The 20,840-nt window shown below is 40.4% G+C and overlaps 1 pseudogene across 1 annotated transcript; it reads left to right on the top strand.

The window, feature by feature from the left end:
* The first annotated feature begins 1,025 nt into the window (after positions 1-1,025).
* Positions 1,026-20,583, top strand: LOC122554488 (P-selectin-like; annotated as a pseudogene). Its single transcript, XR_015758006.1, has 9 exons — positions 1,026-1,137; positions 2,410-2,482; positions 5,388-5,761; positions 13,353-13,460; positions 13,930-14,115; positions 14,245-14,437; positions 14,541-14,718; positions 20,309-20,428; positions 20,558-20,583. The product of XR_015758006.1 is annotated as a P-selectin-like (transcript).
* The last annotated feature ends 257 nt before the right edge of the window (positions 20,584-20,840 follow it).

Below are 20,840 nucleotides of genomic sequence, written 5' to 3'. Positions count from 1 at the left end.
TTGAGTCAGCCACCAGGTGGCCAATGATAGCAATCAAACAATGGTCTTAGAATATTCTCCCCTTATGAAAATAGGGATAACAAAATCAGTGAAGGGGCAGCGCTGTAGCTCAGTGGTTAGCACTGCGGCCGCACGGATTCAATTCCAACCTTGAGCAACTGCCTGTCAAGTTTGCATATTCTCCGTGTCTGCGTGGGTTTCCTCCAGGTGCTCCAGTTTCCTCCCACAGTCCAAAGATGTGCAGGTTATGTGGATTGGCCATGCTAAATTGCCCTGTAATGTGCAGGCTATCTGGTTTAGCTATGGTAAATGTGTGGCTGGGGCTAGATCTGGACAGAATGTTCCTTAGAGGGTTGGTGCAGAATTGGTGGGCCAAAGGTCACTTCTACACTGTATGGATTCTATGTTAATGCCCTGACATACTGTGCGAACATACCATCTCTCCAACAGTAAATTCTTTCAATAAATGTATCATTTTCACAAGAATACGTTACTTCAGGAAGATCATTTGGCCCATTTGATTTCATGCATCTGGAATATCCACTCCTTCCTTCTAACTAATATATAGTTATCATTCTGCTAAAGAGAATGGATTTCAGTTCAACAACACCCGTAAAGAAAGACACCATCTGACAATATCGAGCTTCCTCAGCTATTATTTTAAATCTTTTGATCCGGAGGTAAAAGTGCCCCAGCTGAGCCAATGTGGTAAATAGAATGTGCGATGCTAAACAGTTGTACAAAAGCATCTTAACTGCATTAACTAAGAGGTTAATTCCAATTTTCCTGTTTAGTAAGTTTTGGAAGAGTGCCTATTCAGCCAATAACATTACCTCTTCTATGTAGCCTCCTCTACATGCGAAACTAAATACTGAGTTTATTTGGAAATAACTTACTGAATGGGATGCTGATAGCAGATAAAAACTTTTATTTTGGTATGTTTGGGTGTTGAACACGCAATTATTTAATGCTGATTTTCGACGTCATCAGAGGGTTGGATATAATATCCTGAACAACACTTAAAAGGTAAAGGAGCAGTATGTGCAAAGCCAGAAAGACACAGAAATCTCCAATTTCTTTACCACCAGAAGACTTGGAGAAGTGAAGACAGGACTCTGTACCAAAAAATCAAAAATGGTAGGATGCACTTGTTTTTGGAATGAATTCTGTTGATTCATAGTGCAAAAAAGCATTACAATGAAATATTTTAAAACTTGAGTTTTTGTATATATGAAATATAAAATAAATAATGCATAAAATGGTCAAGAAAAGTAGAGCAACATGTGCAAATATGATCTGAATTTTTATTTCAGCTTTCATGATGAAATGTGATTATTGCCTTAAATTATGTCCTGCATTTATATGGCATTATTTAAACTTCTAGATGTCTCAAAACACTTTAGGTATTTTTGAAGTAATATAGAAATTACAGCATACAATTTGCATACAGCAAGCTCTTCCAAACAGCAACATGATAATGTTGATTGAGGGATAAATACCAGCCAGGATGTCAGGGATAATGGCCCTAATCTTCTTTGAAGTTGTACCATGGGACATTCATCTGTAAAAGGCATATGGAGCCTCAGTTTGACATCTTATCTGAAAGACTGCATCTCTGACATCATCCAAATCATCTCTGACAATGCAGTGCTTCCCAGGTACTATGAAATATCAATATTGATTCCCTGTTCAAGCCCGAACAATGAACCTAGAACCTTGTGACTTAGAAGCAAGACTGCTACCAACTGAGCCACTGCTGACACTGAGTATCAGATAGTATGTATATTACATGGACTTTGATAAGGAGTGCATTTCACTTGAGTAAAATTAGAAGGATGATGCTTTTGTTTTCTGCAGTAGCTGCAATCTGTTTGATACAATAACCCAATGATACTTGATAGCAGGAAAAGCACTGGAATCAGATGGAACAATCTTCCAGGGTTTTCATTGTTGCATGATCCCCTTGCAATTTTATTCACTTAATTGCCTTGAAAATGTTGTTGACCTTATTAACAGTTGCAAGATTATGTGTTTGATGTTCCTTGCTCCATTATTGCAGTGTGAGTGTTAGTTCATTCAAATTAAATTAGTTAATACCTCAGCAAAAGCACTAAGAATCAGTGTATCTTACATCCACAAGTATCACCTTAACTACTTTTTTTTCTTTTTAACTGCAGGCTTTTCTTAAAAGAAAAACAGCTTTCTGTTCCTGGTAAAACGTCGATCATTTTTGTAATAAGATATGAAGGCCTGTGATAAATGTGAAAATTTTACACCAGGAATCAGGTTCTAACATTAGTGAAATTAGGTTTTTCTTTCAAGTACACATGGAGGAAGTTTTTTTTTCATTTTGTATTCTAACTTAATTTTCACAGGATAAGAATATAATGACATGTTTCTATTCCACAGGCATTTTGTATGGAAATCGATCATAGGCATAAGCACTGTCAGTCTTGTTTTTGGCTTTTAGTTGCCATCTGTGGTAAGTTTCTTCTCTTATGTTTTTATGATAATAGTGACAGAATTTATTTGTAAATCCTTTTCAGTTGTGTCAGGAAAACTATGCAATTCATTTTAATATCATTTTTGTTTATTGCTGAACCACTGGAGAGAACATTGTAGGAAGATTAAAGAATGCCAACAGGCAGCTACAAAGCTCAGAGGGGAGTGCAGGAAACATGGTCACCATTTTAAGTCACATTAGTGCAGCTAACAGAATAAATAAAACTACAAGGAGAGCATTTGCCACCCCTCATGCAAAAATCAAATGTACCCCTTGCCACACCCCATCTTGTCCCATAAAAAAAATTTGTGTGCAAGTGCTGTCAGTAGCTGAGTGACTAGGAGAAAGTGCAGACTGCAGATGCTAGAGATCAGAGTCAAAGAGTTTGGTGCTGGAAAAGCATAGCCAGTCAGGTAGCATCTGAGGAGCAGAAGTAGCTGAGTGACTGTCAGCAAGGAGAAAAGGTGAAGATTATACTCAGAATTTTTTTAAAAAATCTTCCCTTAATGATCACTTTGAGAGCCGGGGAAGCAAACGACAGCAATGAGTTTCTTGGTGGTTGGCAGCATGCACTGTTGCACTGAGATTGCTTTCTCAGTCATTCTAATCAGATAGCCATCTGTTTTCCAGTCCCTTGGAAATCTATTTGTAAGAGGGGAGTGTGTGTCTGTGGACGTGGTGAAGAATTCTGTCTTTGTGATATTGTTGGTCATCCAGAAAAGAGGGAGCTTCATGCTTGTTGTTTGTATGAATGAAGAGAGAGCCTTCCTTTTGTTAGAGTGACTGGCAATTACGGTGAAACGTGAAGTGAGATTAACAATAAATAGAATATGAGGAATCATAAACTTGGATTGGAAGTAATTTATATGTCTAAAGATACTAAATTCAGCTTATTCATCTTTTCCTGAAAGTGATATTTTGTGTGCATTAGTTTTTACAATATTGCAGAGTTTAATAATTTTGAATTTCAATAACCAGAGTCAAAATGACAGTATACATTTAAAGCAATTGTCAGTGCCAATAGCAAGACTGTCGGTTATAGTACTAGGCAATGATAGACTGGTTTATGAAGAGCTTACTATTACAGCAGAGAAAATAGTGGGCCGATCTTCTGGTATTGGATTAAGTGTTGCACTGAGGACCTTTCTAAAATCCTGGTATATCCTCCCACACAGAGAGGGAGACTTAGAGAAATGGTGGCTGGTAATATCACTGGACTAATCCAAAATCTCAGCCTAATGGTCTGGGGAGATGGATTCAAACTCTAGTAACTGGTGAGAATTAAATTAATAAATCTGAAATAGAAGACTTATCTCAGCAATGAAACAATCAAATCCTGTCAGGTCAGAATTTGCAAAGGCTGAGGAATTGATGTGTGATCCTGCCTCCTGCCTTATTATATCCTGTTGATTTCCAAAGTGAACATGTCTGACTAACTTGGTGCGTGATCCCATGAGCAATGAATTAAAGTTTAATTTCATGATGATTTGTGGTTGGGGATAGCTTCTGTGCTCCTTAATCATTTAGATTAGATTAGATTCCCTATAATGTGGAAACAGGCCCTTCGGCCCAACAAGTCCACACCGACCCTCCGAAGAGCAACCCGCCCAGACCCATTCCCCTACATTTACCCCTGACTAATGCACCTAACATAATGGGCAATTTAGCATGGCCAATTCACCTAACCTGCACATCTTTTTGGACTGTGGGAGGAAACCGGAGTACCCGGAGGAAACCCACGCAGACACGGGGAGAATGTGTAAACTCCACACAGACAGTTGCCCGAGACAGGAATTGAACCCGGGTCCCTGGCGCTGTGAGGCAGCAGTGCTAACCACTTTGAAGAAGGCTGATCACTTGGAAAAAGAAATGATTAAAAGGCATTTATTAATATTTGGCATTAATAAAACACCTTTATCATAACGATAAACTTCCAAGTAAAGATGGTCAATGTGTCCATGGATTTACTGCTCTTGTCCTTCTATGGAATATAGACCAAAGTTTTGGAAGATACTGTTGAATGATCCTAAATGAGCTGTGCATCTTTTAGACACACTCTGCCACTGTGTATCATTGTTGAAGTGAGTGAATGGTGGTGTACAGGGTGCAAATAATTTGCAATATACTGGCTGGTGTCAAGTTTCTCAAGCATTACTGGAGCTGCACCCATCAAGGTAAGTGGAGAGTATTCTATTACATTCCTGATTTGTGCCTTGTCGATGGTGGACAAGAATTGGGGAGACATAAGATGTGTTATTCACTCCAAATTTCCCAGCCTCTGACCTGCTGTCAAAGCCAAAGTATTTATATGACTTATCCAGTTCAGTTTCTAGTCAATGGTAACCCCCAGAATGTTGATGTTGGGATAATTGGAACATGAGCTGAAATTTTCTAATTAACTGTATTTTATTACAGCAACCTGGATAACAGGATTATTTTGACATTAAAATACCATCTGTCCGAAAATCAAGGCCACTATTGCCCCACTTTTGTATCCAGTCTGTTTAATGATTGGATTTCAAATTTAATCTGAAAGCTTTTCTCATATAATTAACACCCATTAACCACACTTCTAACATTATTTATGGTTCTTGCATAAATCTTCTTTCTTTCCACTGCATTGGAGAGAACTTATGGTCTTTAGACTTCTGGTAGTTACACTTAAGGCTGCTTCAGCAGGAGATGAACCATTGAGACATGGACTGGTCCAGCCAACCCATTCTCTCCCAATTTCCCACGAGATGGGTACTCTACGATTCTTGTTGAGAATTTCAATGAACAGCATTAGTGAGTAACAGTGACTATGTAGATTTAGAGGCAAATTCATAACGTTCTGTTTGAGCATGCCATTCAGTCGTTACAAGAAAGTCTATTGTCTTCCCAGAACTAGCAGCTTGGGAAGGGGTTCAGAGCTGCAACTACAGTTATTCAATAACAGATATGACATGGCCCGATGCCGGAAACTACTGCCAACATTTCTTCACTGACCTCGTTGCAATTCAGAACCACGAAGAAAGTGACCATCTGAATACAGTGATACCAAGGAACCCAACTGGATTGGAATAAGAAAGATTAATAATGTTTGGACCTGGGTTGGAACTAACAAAACATTGGATGAAGAGGCAAAAAACTGGGCTGCAGGTGAACCAACTCCTGGTGCTGAAGATTGTGTAGAAATTTATGTAAAGAGAACGACAGATGCAGGAAGGTGGAATAACGATCCCTGTAAAAAAATGAAGCGTGCATTATGTTATTTAGGTAAGATCAAACCTTATGCATTCATCAGAGCCTGCTGATGTCAATATTGAATTCACTCTAAAAATTAGGGAGATGTGAAGGAGTTCCTACTCTGTTGTCTGATAGGCAATTCATTTTCAACTTTAGTCTTCAAAGTTCTCTGTCTCTGACCCAGTTTGATTTGCCAATAATGATAAAGTCAAAGCTATTTAGAACATTCCTTTTCTCACGAAGCTTTATGACTGTGGTGTAAAGAAGGCACATGCCACATTCTAACTCACCGCTTTATTTAGCTGGAGAACTTCACTCAAACAGCAACTGCATTGCCTCACTTCATTGTGAACATTCAGTGGTTGCAGGTGTGCACCAGAGATACCTGGGTCACATTGCAACATTTATCAATAAGAAACGATGAGTCAGACAGGCACTATAGCACTGATTGGGTTTTTTTTGCTATTCTTCCTTTGTCTATAATGGTGTGAAACACCAGCTTCAAATCCCCGCAACTTCTGCCCTCACACCTCATTCTCCTTCCTGCAATAATTTCCTGCATCAGTTTGTTGTAACATGATGACCACTTCCCATCTTAACTCACCTCTTTTAGGTTTCAGTGTCAGCTACAGATTTTGGTCCTAATGCAAAATCTTCCATTGAAATAGGTTTCATAATTTCAAAAGACTAAAATATCGCATTGCCAATTTTGCTGCTTACTAATGTCTGTTTAAATAAATAATGAACCAGAATCTGCAGCAGTAGTAACAGCGAGGCTGTCAGCCTCACTATGAGTGCTGAGTAAAACTGACAGCAGTAACTGGGATCAGAAATGTGGAAATCTGGAAGCCGTTGTCAGTGATCTTCTGCTCTTCCACAGTCAAAGCATGCGACATGGGAAAAACAATACACAATAAACAATAGGTGCAGGAGTAGGCCATTCAGCCCTTCGAGCCTGCACCACCATTCAATATGATCATGACTGATCATCCACAGTCAGTATCCTGTTCCTGCCTTATCCCCATAACCCTTGATTCCACTATCTTTAACAGCTCTATCCATCTCTTTCTTGAAAGTATCCAGAGACTTGGCCTCCACTGCCCTCTGGGGCAGAGCATTCCATACACCCACCACTCTCTGGGTGAAGAAGTTTCTCCTCAACTCTGTTCTAAATAGCCTACACCTTATTTTTAAACTGTGTCCTCTGGTTCTGGACTCATCCATCAGCGGAAACATGCTTCCTGCCACCAGAGTGTCCAATCCTTTAATAATCTTACATGTCTCAATCTGATCCTCTCTCATCCTTCTAACCTCAAGTGTACACAAGCCCAGTTGCTCCAATCTTTCAACATATGATAGTCTCGCCATTCCGGAATTGACCTCGTGAACCTACACTGTACTCTCTCAATAGCCAGAATGTCCTCCTCAAATTTGGAGACCAAAACTGCACACAACACCCCAGGTGCGGTCTCACCAGGGCCCTGTACAGTTGCAGAAGGACCTCTTTGCTTCTATACTCAATTTCTCTTGTTATGAAGGCCAACATGCCATTAGCTTTCTTCACTGCCTGCTGTACCTGCATGCTTGCTTTCATTGACTGATGTACAAGAACACCCAGATCTCTTTATACTTCCCCTTTACCTAACTTGACTCCATTTAGATAGTAATTTGCCTTCCTGTTCTTGCCACCAAAGTGGATAACCACACATTTATCCACATTAAACTGCATCTGCCATGCATCCGTCCACTCACCAAGCCTGTCCAAGTCACCCTGTATTCTCATAACATCCTCCTAACATTTCACCCTGCCACCCAGCTTTGTGTCATCAGCAAATTTGCTAATATTACTTTTAATACCATCATCTATATCATTAACATTTATTGTAAACCACTGCAGGCCCAGCACCGAACTTTGTGATACCCCATTAGTCATTGCCTGCCATTCTGAAAGGGACCAGTTTATCACTTCTTTTTGCTTCCTGTCAGCCAGCCAATTTTCAATCCAAGTCAATATTTCGCCCCCAATTCCATGGGCCCTAATTTTGCTCACTAATCTCCTATGTAGGATGTTATCAAAGGTTTTCTGAAAGCCCAGGTACACTACATGCACTGGCTCTCCCTTGTCCATCTTCAAAGTTACATCCTCAAAAAATTCCAGAAGATCAGTCAAGCACGATTTCACCTTCATAAATCCACGCTGACTCTGACCTATCCTGTTACTGCTATCCAAATGAGTTGTAATTTCATCTTTTATATTCCAGCATCGCAGGCGGCATGGTGGCTCAGTGGTTAGCACTGCTGCCTCACAGCACTAGGGTCCCAGGTTCGATTCCAGCATCGGGCGCCTGTCTATGTGGAGTTTGCACATTCTCTCTGTGTCTGCATGGGTTTCCTCCAGGTGCTCTGGTTTCTCCCACAGACCAAAGATGTGCAGGTCAGGTGAATTGGCCATACTAAATTGCCCATAGTGTGAGGTGCATTAGTCAGAGTGAAATGGGTCTGGGTGGGTTACTCTTCGGAGGGTCAGTGTGGACTGGTTGGACCAAAGGGCCTGTTTTCACACTGTAGGAAATCTAACCTAATCTTTCCCATCACTGACATCAGGCTAACTGGTCTATAATTCCCTGTCTTCTCTCTTCCTCCCTTCTTGAAATGTGGGACAACATTAGCCACCCTCCAATCCACAGGACTGATCCTGAATCTATAGAACATTGGAAAATGGTCACCGACGCATCCACGATTTCTAGAGCCACCTCCTTCAGTACCCTGGGATGTAGACCATCAGGTCCCAGGGACTTATCAGCCTTCAGACCTAACAGTCTCTCCAACACCATTTCCTGCCTAATATAAATTTCCTTCAGTTCATCCATTACTCTGCGTCCTTCAGCCATCTGGGAGATTGCTTGTGTCTTCCCCAGTGAAGACAGATCCAAAGTACCTATTCAACCTTTCTGCCATTTCCTTGTTCCCCATAATAAATTCACCCGTTTCTGTCTTCAAGGGCCTAATTTTAATCTTAACCGTTTATTTTCTTTTCACATACCTAAAATGCTTTTACTATCCTCCTTTATATTTTTGCCTTCATACATCGTGTTTTCTCCGCGTATTGCCTTTTTAGTTATCCTCTGTTGCTCTTTAAATGTTTCCCAGTCCTCCAGCTTCCTGCTCATCTTTGTTATCTTATACTTCTCTTTTATCTTTATACAGTCCTTAACTTCCCTCATCAGCCACGACCATCCCTGCCTCCCCTTAGGATCTTTCTTCCTCTTTGGAATAAACTGATTCTGCACCTTCTGCATTATATCCAGAAACACCTGCCATTGTTGTTCCACTACCATCCCTGCTAGGGTATTGAACCATTGAACTCTGGCCAGCTCCTCTCTCATAGCTCCATAGTTTCCTTTGTTCAACTGCAATACTGACACTTCCGATTCTCCCTTTTCCCTCTCAAATTGCAGATTAAAACTTATCATATTATGGTCACTATCTCCTAATGGCTCCTTTACTTTGAGGTCCCTGATCAAATCTGATCCTGAATTGCCTTCTCCCTGGTCGGCTCCAATACCAGTTGTTCTAAGAATCCATCTTGGAGGCACGCCACAACCTCCCTTTCTTGGAATCCAGTACCATCCTGATTCTCCCAGTCTACCTGCAAGTTGAAATCGCCCATGACAACTGTAGTAATACCTTTGTGACAGGCCAATTTCAACTCTTTATTCAACTTACACCCTAAATCCAGACTACTGTTTGGGAGCCTTTAGATAACTCCCATTAGGGTCTTTCTACCCTTAGAATTTCTCAGCTCTATCCATACTGACTCTACATCTCCTGATTCTATGTCCTCCCCTCGCAAGGGACTGAATATCATTCCTCACCAACAGGGCTACCCCACCCGTTCTGCCCATCAGTCTGTCCTTTCGATGGCACGTATAGCCTTGAATATTAATTTCCCAGGCCCTGTCCACTTAAAGCCATGCCTCAGTTATCCCCATAACATCATACCTGCCAATTTCCAACTGAGCCTCAAGCTCATCCACCTTATTTCTTATGCTTTGTGAATTCATATATAATATTTTTAACTACTCCCCTCACCCTTCCTATCAATCCCTATTTCACTCGACCATACTGTATGATCCCTTCTTGAGTTTTCTGCTCCATTGATTCTATTGTCTTTCTTAACTTCTCTTATTCTCAGTTTCCCTTTAACTTCCTTCTTAAATTCCCAAATTGTTCGCCTCCCCCCACTTCTTAGTTAAAGCACACCTGTGTTGCAGTCGTATATCAGGATGAAGGGCTTATGCCCGAAATGTCAATTCTGCTGTTCCTCAGATGCTGCCTGACCTGCTGGGCTATTCTAATGTCACACCTTTTGACTCTGATCTCCAGTATCAACAGTCTTCACTTTCTCTCTGCTCTTCCACAGCTTACAATGTTGTAGTCTTCATAGATGGAATCTTCATAAAAGAATCACTAGCTAATTTCAACTATGTGCACACTATTCTCACCAAACAAATGAGTGAAAATGCAAAACCTGCTTCATTCACGAGTAACTACATTTTAATGATGTACTAAGTCATAAATATTTCTGCATAGCTGCTCTGGTCTATAAAAACTAACTTTAAATGTGTGCAGTAACAATCATTCAAAACTAAAGTTTTTTGAAAGTTTGATCTGTTATTTACATTCTCCTTTAAGTCCACATTTATATGCCAATTATTTTTGAATCTTACATAATGATTTAAAGGTGATTTACATGCCAGTTTTTTTTTTGTTATCTGTTTTGCTGTCTGTGACAACTGATTGATAAGCAGACCTACTGTCTTTCCTTAGCTAGAAGCAACTGATCCCTCTGGGGAGTGTTAAACTGGAATTGATATTAGAAATTAGCAAATCTACCTTCTGGATCCCACTCATCTTTGTCAGCAGCTTTTGCAGAGGTCAGTAACAAGCAGAGTCTGTTTCTGTGTATTGGATCATTGGAATGCAGGGAACAGATTAGAAAAGTATATGGAATGAAGCAGCATGGACCTATAGAAGAGCTAACCACATTGCTGTCATTAATGGAAAATAAAGGCAAGAGTGCTTTATGGGTCAGTATTCCATCTTACCTGAATTTCCTCTGTCCTCTGTCACTGGGGATCGAATAAAAACTAGTACAGAAGAAAGAAAATCTGCCCATGATGTCCTTCAATTTGCACAACTCATAATTTGTAGCAGAAGCTCTTGTTAATCACTTGGTGTTCTCATTTCAGTAGGGAGTTCATGGCATGTGCGTTTAATAGAGTGATGAGATTTAGCAACAACACCTTAAACCAGGTATCGATTGATTGTGAAAAATACACCCTCTGAAAACTAGCTCATCCTGCCAAACCTGGCTCTATGGTGCCAGTTCCTTCATCTGTTATGTGCAAATCATACAATCCCTACAGTGTGGAAACAGGCCATTTGGCCCAACTAGTCCACAGCAACCCTCTGAAGAGTAACCCATCCAGACCCATTCCCTACCCTATTACTCTACAGTTCCCCTGATTAATGCACCTCCACATCCCTGGGCAATTTAGCAAGGCCAATTCACCTAACCTGCACATCTTGACTGTAAGAGGAAACTGGAACACCTGGAGGAAACCCACACAGATACAGGAAGAACGTGCAAACTCCACATAGACAGTCGCCCGAGGCTGGAATCGAACGCAGATCCCTGGCACTGCAAGGCAGCAGTGCTAACTACTGAGCCACTGTGGAGTTTAACTTGGAGTTGTGGAATCATAGTGTGATACAGCTTGGAAATAGATCCTTTGGTCCAACCAGCCTATGCCTAACATATGTCCCAACTAAACTAGTCCCACCTCCCTGTTCCTATTCATGTACAGACTAAGTGTCTTTTAAACTGTGCCTGCAACTTCCACCCTCTGTGTAAACAATTTGCCCCTTATGTCTTTTTTAAACCTCTCTCCTCTCACCTTAATAAAATATGTCCCCATCCTAGGGAAAAGACACCTACCATTTACTCTATCCATACCAATCATGATTTTATGAACCTCTATAATGCCACCTCTCAATCTCCTGCATTCCAGTGAATAAAATCCTAGCCTATCCACCCTTTCTTAATAACTCAACCTTCCATACCTGGCAACTTCTTGGTAAATCTCTTCTGAAGCCTCTCCAGCTTAATAATGTCCTGTCTATAACTGGGTGACCAGAACTGGACACAGCATTCCAGAAGAGCCCCCACCAATGTCCTGAACAACCTCAACATGACTTTCCAACTCTTATACTCAAAGCAATGAAGGAAAGCATGCTATATGCCTTTTAAACCACCCTGTCTATATGCGACACAAACTTCAGAGAGGAATTATGTACCTGAATTCCTAGGTTCCTCTTTTCTATAACAGCACCCAAGGCCCTATATTTAGTTGTATAAGTCCTGCCCCATTTGTTGTACCAAAACCTTGCAACCAAACTGAACTCCATCTGTCATTTTCAGCCCATTGACCCATTTGATCAAGATCCCTTTGTAATCTTAGGAAACCTCCTTCACTGTCTACTATGCCAGCAATTTTGGAGTCATCTGCAAACTTTCTAACCATGTCTTCTATATTCTCATCCAAATCATTTATATAAATGACAAACAGAAGAGAATCCAGAACCGATCCCTGTGGAACACTGCCGGTCACAGGTTTCCAGTTTGAAAAGCAACATGCTACCTCTTCTTTCTGTCTCTTGCCTTATGATTTGATGTCTCAGAAATAATACCTTTACATAAATATTTCTAAACTGCACAATCACCTACACCGCAGCACTGTTAGAACGATGCCTGAATGGAGGGAGATGACAGAGAAATAAAGAGATACTAAATCATAAATGAAATATTAAAAACATAAAAATGAGAGGGTGATTTCTGGAGCTTTTGAGTAAATTAAAACAGCGATTGATTTTTCACATCTTTTCTCCTTCTGTTACCAGGATTGCCACTCTGGGAAAACCTAAATTTACAACAGGATGCACTGATTCAGCTGCTTTGAAAGATTTTAAAACATTTATTTTGTTCCTGGACAACAAGCATCATTTGCCACTTCAAGATTAATAAATGCAGCGATCGTGAATGGAATTGTTTACTTCAGTCAAACCAAATTCGGTGTCCACTTCCATTGCGTGTTAATCAAACTATGGTCACAAGTGCCACTTCAATTTCTTTTCATAATTTCAACCTTTTTTTTCAAGTTCTAACGAGTTACTGATTTAGGAAGTGACCTTTGGAAATTTAATGTCTTCCGGTATGAGCATGTTAATGGCACACTGTAAAATAACTTCCTGTGTTCTTCAAAACTCTAATAAGATAAAGGGAGAATGACTGCATTAAAATGTAAACAATTTTAAAAATATATTTGCACAATTGGAAGGAATTAATTTTTCTTCAACTAATTATTGCCTTCGAGATTCATCTTCTTTAAATCTAAAAGATTGATAACCACCCACATAAGAAATGGTAATTAATTAGATTTACACTGAAATGCAGGCAAAATTAAATTCTCACCGTTCCACCAATAACTGCGTATAAGACGTTGTTCATATTCTTCTGATCATAAAGAGGTTTCTGGGTTTGTGTTGCTTTCTTTAATAGGAGCATGCAAGCCTACTTCATGCAGTGGACATGGAGAATGTGTGGAAACTATTGGAAATTACAAATGTAATTCCAATGAAGGATTCCATGGTCCAGAATGTGAATTTGGTAAGAGTGCTCTAAAACCAAAAGCAAAGGACTTAAACTAAAAAGGTTGGAACAACAGGCACATTCTCATTAGAAATTAAAAGACTCCATCCAGAATTGAAAGTAGGCAGTCTATGTGGTGGAAAAGACTCAGAGCATACTTAAGTTGTGAGTAATTTGTTTTAGTCTTAGCCAGAGCTACGTTATCATCTCATAGCATGATAATCAATGTTGTGTTCTTGTCACTAATGTGGACACTTCAATTAACATTCAGCAAGACGTCTAGTCAGGCAAAGATGGCTCCATGCCGTGAAACAATATTAGTAAATGAATAAATATAAAATAATTATTCTCTTTATGATTAGCAATAGAACAGATCTCCAATTTGTTACATACGTCCAATTTCTCAGGGAAGCATTTAACTGCAGGTAATCATGATAATCGTTAACTACATAATAATTCAGAAATTATTCCAATTCCCCCTGTGCAGTTGAACAGTGTACCACCCTCAATGTTCCTGACCAAGTGACAATGAGCTGCACCCATCCTAATGGAAACTTCAGCTTCAACTCGACATGTGACTTCCACTGTGCTGCAGGATTTACACTGCGGGGCCCACAGAGGCTCCAGTGTAATGCAACAGGAATGTGGACAGCGATGACCCTCCACTGTGAAGGTATGCACTCAAATAAGATCCACTAACAGAAAGAGAACATTTAGAAGCAGGTTTGAGAAAATCAATCATATAATTTCATTATTTTTGCATTTGTTTACTTACATCAAATTTTTTATTATTTGATTTTAGCTGTAAAATGTGAAAGTCTGGAACTCCTGAGCATGGATTTTTGAACTGCATGCATCCCTTTGAGTTTGTCAGTTACAGCTCTTCATGTGAGTTTAGCTGTGATAAGGGGTTTGAGCTTCATGGAGCAGTCAGATTACAGTGTGGAACCTCTGGACAATGGACAGGGCAGGAACCCAACTGTAAGGTACAATCAGTGAAAAGCAATACTGGAAAAATAATGATAGATGGATGATTGTCTGACCTGACTAGCTTAATTTAATATAGATGTACCTGACGTATATTCTTCAGTTATACAGTGTAGAAATCTTCAGATTATTGAACAAGAATTGATGAATTGCACATATCCCTTTGGAGAATTCAATTACAACTCAACATGCCACTTTAGCTGTACTGAAGGGTTTGATCTTTATGGATCTGATAAGTTGGAGTATGGAGCTTCTGGGAACTGGACTGCAGAACACCCCATGTGTGAAGGTACATACAATACTGAACCATAATACAGAACAAAGGTCACCTATGGTTTTATATTAGTTTGTAATTCATGTTTGCAAATCTGCATTGAACTCTAAACTTTATGGTTCAATGCAAGGTGTGGACTCGCAGCTTGTTCAGGATAAGGACTGATGAACTGTTCCCATCAGATCAGAGATTTCATTTACAACTCCAAGCCATCTTATTTCAAAGATCTGATCCTTATAGATCAGGTTCCATTGTGGAGCTTCTGAATAATGCTTAGAAAGCATGCTCCGTCTGCAAAGGTGGAGTTGCTCCCCGGACTCCAGGAAGTGGGGTCATTAACCATAAAGGCTACTGGAGTCAGCAGATACAATCATTTCCATAGAATCGGATCTGTTTGGTAAAGAATCTTAATGATGTGGGAATGGAATCTTTCTTCAACTTGCAACTAGAGATAGGCTTTCCCCTTCAGTTCCTGGCTTGAATGGATCATTCACTCTTTATTGAATCCACATGATTTTAAGTGGCACTAGTGGTAGATGGTACATTGTGCATTTAAACAGTAGGAGGTGCTCTCCTAAGTTTAAACAAAAGCAAAATCTTGGCTAGCAAAGGGGAGGCACCTTAGAGTACTCATTATTAACACTGTTATGAACATATACATAAAAATGCAAATCAGGAGATGTAGGCCCTCAAGCCCACTCCACCAATCGATTAGATTGTCGCTGATATGATTTTGACCTCAAATCCACAGCCCCCCTACTTCTGACAGCTGTTCAACACCTTGTTTAACAAGAATGTACTAAACTTTTGACAATATTCAAGGACTTGTGGGGATAACTGTGGGGATATTGTGGGGATAACTGAGACATGGCTTCAAGTGGACAGGGCCTGGGAAATGAATATTCAAGACTACACGTGCTATCGTGAGGACAGACTGACGGGCAGAGGGGGTGGGGTGGCCTTGTTGATAAGGGAGGATATTCAGTCCCTTGCGCGGGGGCACCTAGAGTCAGGGGATGTAGAGTCAGTGTGGATAGAGCTGCGAAATACTAAGGGTAAAAAGACCCTCTTGGGAGTCATCTACAGGCCCCCAAACAGTAGTCTGGATGTCGGATGTAAGTTGAATCAAGAGCTGAAATTGGACTGTCGTAAAGATGTTACTACAGTTGTTATGGGGGATTTTAACATGCAGGTAGACTGGGAGAATCAGGATGGTATTGGACCTCAAGAAAGAGACTTTGTGGAGTGCCTCCGAGATGGATTCTTAGAGCAGCTGGTGCTGGAGCCGACCAGGGAGAAAGCAATTCTGGATCTGGTATTGTGCAGCGAACCAGAATTGGTCAGGGACCTCGAAGTGAAGGAGCCATTGGGAAGCAGTGACCATAATACATTAAGCTTCAATCTGCAATTTGAGAGGGAGAAGGTACAGTCGGAAGTGACAGTACTTCTGTTGAATAAAGGGAACTATGGAGCTATGAGGGAGGAGCTGGCCAAAGTTCAATGGTGCAATACCTTAGCAGGGATGACCGTGGAGGAACAATGGTGGATATTTCTGTGTATAATGCAGAAGTTGCAGGATCAGTTCATTCCTAAAAGGAAGAAAGATCCCAGGAGGAGGCATGGGCGTGGCTGATGAGGGAAGTTAAGAAACATATAAAGTTAAAAGAGAAAAAGTATAACATAGCAAAAATAAGTGGGAAAACTGAGGACTGGGAAGCTTTTAAAGAGCAACAGAGGATCACTAAGAAGGAAATACACAGAGGAAAAATGAGGTACGAAGGTAAACTGGCCAATAATATAAAGGAGGATACTAAAAGCTTTTTTAGGTATGTGCAAGGCAAAAAAATGGTTAGGACTAAAATTGGGCCCTTGAAGACAGAAACGGGGGAATATATTACCGGGAACAAAGAAATGGCAGAGGAATTAAATGGGTACTTCAGATCTGTGTTCACTGGGGAAGACACAAGCAATCTCCCTGAGGTAACAGTGGCTGAAGGACCTGAACTTAAGGGAATTTATATTTGCCAGGATTTGGTGTTGGAGAAACTGTTAGGTCTGAAGCTTGATAAGTCTTCGGGGCCTGATGGTCTGCATCCCAGGATACTGAAGGAGGTGGCTCTTGAAATTATTTTCCAGAGTTCGATAGATTCGGGGTCGGTTCCTGAGGATTGGAGGGTGGCTAATGTTATACCACTTTTTAAGAAAGGTGGGAGAGAGAAAGCAGGAAATTATAGACCAGTTAGTCTGACCTCAGTGATGGGAAAGATGCTGGAGTCTATTATAAAGGATGAAATTACGGCACATCTGGATAGTAGTAACAGGATAGGACAGAGTCAGCATGGATTTATGAAGGGGAAATCATGCTTGACTAATCTTCTTGAATTTTTTGAGGATGTAACTCTGAAGATGGACAAGGGAGATCCAGTAGATGTAGTGTACCTAGACTTTCAGAAAGCTTTTCATAAAGTCCCACACAGGAGGTTAGTGAGTAAAATTAGGGCGCATCGTATTGGGGGCAAAGTACTAGATTGGATTGAAAATTGGTTGGCTGATAGGAAACAAAGGGTAGTGATAAACGGCTCCATTTCGGAATGGCAGGCAGTGACCAGTGGGGTACCGTAGGGATCTGTGCTGGGACCGCAGCTTTTTACAATATATGTTAATGATATGGAAGATAGTATCAGCAATAACATTAGCAAATTTGCTGATGATACAAAGCTGGGTGGCAGGGTGAAATGTGATGAGGATGTTAGGAGATTACAGGATGACCTGGACAAGTTAGGTGAGTGGGCAGATACATGGCAGATGCAGTTTAATGTGGATAAATGTATGGTTATCCACTTTGGTGGCAAGAACAGGAAGGCAGATTACTACCTCAATGGAATCAATTTAGGTAAAGGGGCAGTAATGAGAGATCTGGGTGTTCTTGTACACAAGTCAATGGAGGCAAGCATGCAGTTACAGCAGGTAGTGAAGAAGGCTAATAGCATGCTGGCCTTCATAACAAGAGGAATTGAGTATAGAAGCAAAGAGGTGCTTCTGCAGCTGTACAGGGCCCTGGTGAGACCACACCCTGGAGTACTGTGTGCAGTTCTGGTCTCCAAATTTGAGGAAAGACATTCTGGCTATTGAGGGAGTGCAGCGTAGGTATACCCTTGAGTTTAAAAGACTGAGAGGGGATCTGATTGAGACGTATAAGATTATGAAAGGATTGGACACTCTGGCAGCAGGAAACATGTTTCCGCTGATGGGTGAGTGCCGAACCAGAGGACACAGCTTAAAAATACGGGGTAGACCATTTAGGACAGAGACGAGGAGAAACTTCTTCACCCAGAGAGTGGTGGCTGTGTGGAATGCTCTGCCCCAGAGGGCAGTGGAGGCCTAGTCTCTGGATTCATTTAAGAAAGAGTTGGATAGAGCTCTCAAAGATAGTGGAATCAAGGGTTATGGAGATGAGGCAGGAAGAGGATACTGATTAGGAATGATCAGCCATAATCATGTTGAATGGCGGTGCAGGCTCGAAGGGCTGAATGGCCTACTCCTGCACCTATTGTCTGTTGTCTATTGACTCTGTTTCCACCACATTTTCAGGAAAAGAGTTCCAAAGACTCATGACTTTCTGGGACAAAATGTTTTGTGTTATCTCGGTTTTAAATAGTCTGATTTTTAAATAGCAACCCTAAGTTGTAGATTCTCTGACAAGAAAGATTCTTTCCATATTAACTCTGTCAAGGCCCCTCAGGGCCTTACAGGTTTCAATCAAGATGCCTTTTACACTTCTACATTCAGCTGTTAGAAGCCTTCCTGTCCAATCTTTCTTTATAAAACAATCTACCCATTCCAGAGATTTGTCTAATAAATCTTCTCTGGACTACCTCCAACACATTTACATCCTTCTTTTAACAATTTCCTGATTTATTGCTGCCTCAGGAATGATACTTGTATCCCTTTTAGTGAAGATTAGTGCAAAATATCTGTTTAAATCACCTGTCATTTCTTCATTTTCCATTATTAATTCTCTAGTCTGACTTTCTAGAAGAACAATTTTGTTAATTCTTTTCTTCTTTAAATATTATAAAAACTCTTACTGTCTGCTTTTAATATGGAGAGGTGATGGCCTAATGGTATTCCCCCAAGATTATTAATGGTCCGAGGTAATCTTCTGGGAGGCCTTGGGTTTGAATCTCAGTTGAATCTCAGCAGATGGTGGAATTTGAATTCAATAAAAGAACCTCGAGTTTAGGTGTCTCATGTTGACTCTGAAACAATTGCTGGGGGAAGAAGCCCAACTTGTTCTTTAATGTCTTTTATGGAATGAAACTACCATCCTTACCCGTGACTCCGTATTCACAGCAATGCAGTTAACACTTAACTGCCCTCTGGACAATTAAGGATGGACAATAAATGTGGCAATAGCCACATGCTGTTAATATAAAAAATTGACTCGTTATCTTGTACTCTAATTTTTCCCTCATTTTAAAATTTATTCTTTGTTTTCTTTTATATTGTCTAATCTTCATGTTTTGTACAACTATATGGCTTTTCAATCACCTCCTTTGTTGTCCGCCCAATGCAATTGGTCCCTAACTGGATCACGACAAATGGATTCTCTCCTCCTCCCACTCACATTTTGTCTCCAGTCCTGAGCAAATGTCCAGAACTGTGACACAGAGCAGGCAACACAGTCACCGAGAGTCAATCTCTTTGCTGCAGAGATTATTGTTAAACCCTTTGCTATATCATCAACTACTACCACTATGTTCTTTCTTACTCTCCCCTTTTGAGTGGCTTCCTGTACTGGACAGTTATCGCATCCACCCTGTCATCCTCACTCTCAATCAGACAAACTGAAAGGACCTCAAACCCACTGGATAATTGAAAAGACTGAAGCCCCTGCCCTCTGGGTCCACTTACGCACCTCACTCACAGACACATCCTCCTACGCCTCAACACTGAACAAATCAGATGACACATCATAGTCACGCTGTAGGACATTGATTAGATCCAGAGATGATTTCATGCAAAAAGTTTGAGGCTCAATCAGTGAACAAAGTAAAGTGACTTATGGTTCTGTTACAGTGAAAATCTCTCAACATGGAAAATTAGTTCAAGAGAGGAAGCTGGGATTTAGTCAAGGATTTAGAAATCAGATGATTCGAGGTCACAGCGCATTATCAAGGTCCTGGTTAAAGCTGGAGCTTAACATATTAATACATCTGTTTTCCAAATGACTGGGATTTCAGTCACTTAAAATGAGTCATACTGGAACTGTGGAGCCAAAATCATAATCATATTAAATAAGAGCCTGATGAGTGGAATTGTGTAAGCAATGAGTGCATCAGTGGTACAGATCTCCAGTCTATTTATAAGCTCAGTGAAAGGAAGATAATATCAGTTCTGATGCTTTACTCCTCTCTCAAGGGATAAGAAGTGATACAGCAGCTAAACTTTTGTGGCCAAATCCCAGTGTTAGCACCATTTTCTCAGAAATAATGTGTCGAAGCCTTGCTGTCCATCAACATTGGATTAATAGTGCTGTTACTATAACACTGCTTTCCTACACTTATAACATAACCTCTAGGTTTTAAACTTTCTTTTGCTGCAGTTCATACTTCAGACAGGATGTGGGAATTACATAAATCTATAGGAGCAATTATTGGACCATCATTAGTTTTTCTTCTATTGTCATTTCTAGTTTGTGCTATTATACGCCATGATGGGAAGGGTAAGATCTTGTCATAATTTTTATTATTATTTTGCATGACTTCTGTGATGCTCTGCTTGTTTCAATGTTCTGCAGGCCTTCCATCACTTTGTGTTTAAGAGTGACCTGTGAAGCTTGATGTTTTTCTAGAAATGCTGTCAGATAGCCAGGCTTGAGGAAATGAAGATGGTGGTTCAAGCTGTTTCCTTCTCTTTCTCTTGGTGGTTCAAGTGATATTAGGAAACTAAGGAACCAACAAACAAACTTAGATTCATATTGTGACCACCACATCACTAGGTTCTTCTAAAGTACTGCAACTAATTACTTTAGAACTGTAGTCACATTTGCTACCTGGGAAAACACAGCAGATTTCTTTTACACCACAAGGTCCTATTGACAATAAATGAGAAAAAGAATGAGATTTTCTATCTTA

This window comes from Chiloscyllium plagiosum, unplaced genomic scaffold, assembly GCF_037043375.1.
Source record: "Chiloscyllium plagiosum isolate Xiang-an unplaced genomic scaffold, Cpla_swu_hap1 HiC_scaffold_9, whole genome shotgun sequence".
In the NCBI taxonomy this organism is placed as follows: domain Eukaryota; kingdom Metazoa; phylum Chordata; class Chondrichthyes; order Orectolobiformes; family Hemiscylliidae; genus Chiloscyllium; species Chiloscyllium plagiosum.
Note: the sequence above shows the minus strand (reverse complement) of the source record. Positions and strands in the feature narration are given on the sequence as shown.